This window comes from Macrobrachium nipponense, chromosome 39 (genome assembly GCF_015104395.2).
Source record: "Macrobrachium nipponense isolate FS-2020 chromosome 39, ASM1510439v2, whole genome shotgun sequence".
Classification (NCBI taxonomy): domain Eukaryota; kingdom Metazoa; phylum Arthropoda; class Malacostraca; order Decapoda; family Palaemonidae; genus Macrobrachium; species Macrobrachium nipponense.
The window spans coordinates 30,358,627-30,361,305 of NC_061099.1; positions in this window are offsets into that span (position 1 = coordinate 30,358,627).

Genomic DNA, 2,679 nt, shown 5'->3' on the forward strand with positions numbered 1-2,679 from the left:
CAGAAATTCCTGAAGCCGAACCAAGTAAGAGACTCTGGGGGAAAACATATGGAGCAATCCGGTATCAAAAAACACAACAAACATGCAACATGGCTCCAGGAAGTCAAGGAAGAAGAAACAGGGAGACTAAAACAAAGATTCACAGACCATCACGACAGACACAGTAAGACACCAACTAAAGAAAATGCCAAACTTGGAAAGCCCCAGGTTCCCGATGAAGTCCATGGATACTGGCTCAAAAACTTCTTAAGGCCCTACACCCACGAATAGCAGAACAACTCCAGCATTGTATCTCAAATCACCAAGCACCCAAATGGATGACCACAGGAAGAACATCCTTAGTACAAAAAGACAAGAGTAAGGGAAAATATAGCCAGTAACTACAGGCCTATCACCTGCCTACCAATAATGTGGAAGTTATAACAGGTATCATCAGTGAAAGGCTATACAACTACCTAGAGGAGACAAACACCATCCCCCACCAACAGAAAGGCTGCAGAAGGAAGTGTAGGGGCACAAAAGACCAGCTCCTGATAGACAAAAATGGTAATGAAGAACAGTAGGAGAAGGAAAAACAAACCAAGCATGGCATGGATGACTATAAGAAGCCCTTCGACATGATACCACACACATGGCTAATAGAATGCCTGAAAATATATGGGGCAGAGGAAAATAATACCATCAGCTTCCTCAAAAATACAATGCGCAACTGGAATACAATACTTACAAGCTGGAATAAGACTAGCAGAGGTTAATATCAGGAGAGGGATCCGCCAGGCGGACTCACTGTCCCACTACTCTTCGTAGTAGCCATGATTCCCATGACAAAAGTACTACAGAAGATGGATGTGCGGGTACCAACTCAAGAAAAGAGGCAACAAAATCAACCATCTGTGTTCATGGACGACATCAAGCTGTATGGTAAGAGCATCAAGGAAATAGATACCCTAATCCAGACTGTAAGGATTGTATCTGGGGACATCAGGATGGAGTTTGGAATAGAAAAAATGCGCCTTAGTCAACATACAAAAAGGCAAAGTAACGAGAACTGAAGGATAAAGCTACCAGATGGGAGCAACATCAAACACATAGATGAGACAGGATACAAATACCTGGGAATAATGGAAGGAGAAGATATAAAACAACAAGAGATTGAAGGACACTATCAGGAAAGAATATATGCAGAGATCAAGGCGATACTCAAGTCAAAACTCAACGCCGGAAATATGATAAAAGCCATAAACACATGGGCAGTGCCAGTAATCAGATACAGCGCAGGAATAGTGGAATGGACGAAGGCAGAACTCCGCAGCATAGATCAGAAAACCAGGAAACAAATGTCAATACACAAAGCAACTACACCCAAGAGCAAATACGGACAGACTATACATAACACGAAAGGAAGGAGGGAGAGGACTACTAAGTATAGAGGACTGCGTCAACATCGAAAACAGAGCACTGGGGCAATATCTGAAAACCAGTGAAGACGATGGCTAAAGAGTGCATGGGAAGAACGGACTAATAAAAGTAGACGAAGACCCAGAAATATACAGAGACAGGAGAAAGACAGAAAGAACAGAGGACTGGCACAACAAACCAATGCACGGACAATACATGAGACAGACTAAAGAACTAGCCAGCGATGACAATTGGCAATGGCTACAGAGGGGAGAGCTAAAGAAGGAAACTGAAGGAATGATAACAGCGGCACAAGATCAGGCCCTAAGAACCAGATATGTTCAAAGTATGATAGACGGAAATAACATCTCTCCCATATGTAGGAAGTGCAATACGAAAAATGAAACCATAAACCACATAGCAAGTGAATGCCCGGCACTTGCACAGAACCAGTACAAAAAGAGGCATGATTCAGTGGCAAAAGCCCTCCACTGGAGCCTGTGCAAGAAACATCAGCTACCTTGCAGTAATAAGTGGTACGAGCACCAACCTGAAGGAGTGATAGAAAACGATCAGGCAAAGATCCTCTGGGACTATGGTATCAGAACGGATAGGGTGATACGTGCAAACAGACCAGACGTGACGTTGATTGACAAAGTCAAGAAGAAAGTATCACTCATTGATGTCGCAATACCATGGGACACCAGAGTTGAAGAGAAAGAGAGGGAAAAAATGGATAAGTATCAAGATCAGAAAATAGAAATAAGAAGGATATGGGATATGCCAGTGGAAATCGTACCCATAATCATAGGAGCACTAGGCACGATCCCAAGATCCCTGAAAAGGAATCTGGAAAAACTAGCGGCTGAAAGTAGCTCCGGGCCTCATGCAGAAGAGTGTGATCCATAAGTAACAGAAACGGCACACATAGTAAGAAAAGTGATGGATCCTAAGGAGGCAGGATGCAACCCGGAACCCCACACTATAAATACCACCCAGTCGAATTGGAGGACGTGATAGAGCAAAAAAAAAAAAATAATATATTATTATCTGAATTAATATGCATGCTATAGCACGGACAGCCAGACCGAATAAGTCGAGCTTTCAAAGTTCATGAATACTTAACGATTATATCAACAGCAGCGCAGGCCGCCATAGGCCTATAGGCCTATTTAGAAGATTTGTTTCGGCCTGGATGTGATCCTGCAACGGACGATATAATGAATGCTTGATGCTGTTGTGAGTATGACATATTCTCGTCTCTCTCTCTCTCTCTCGTTC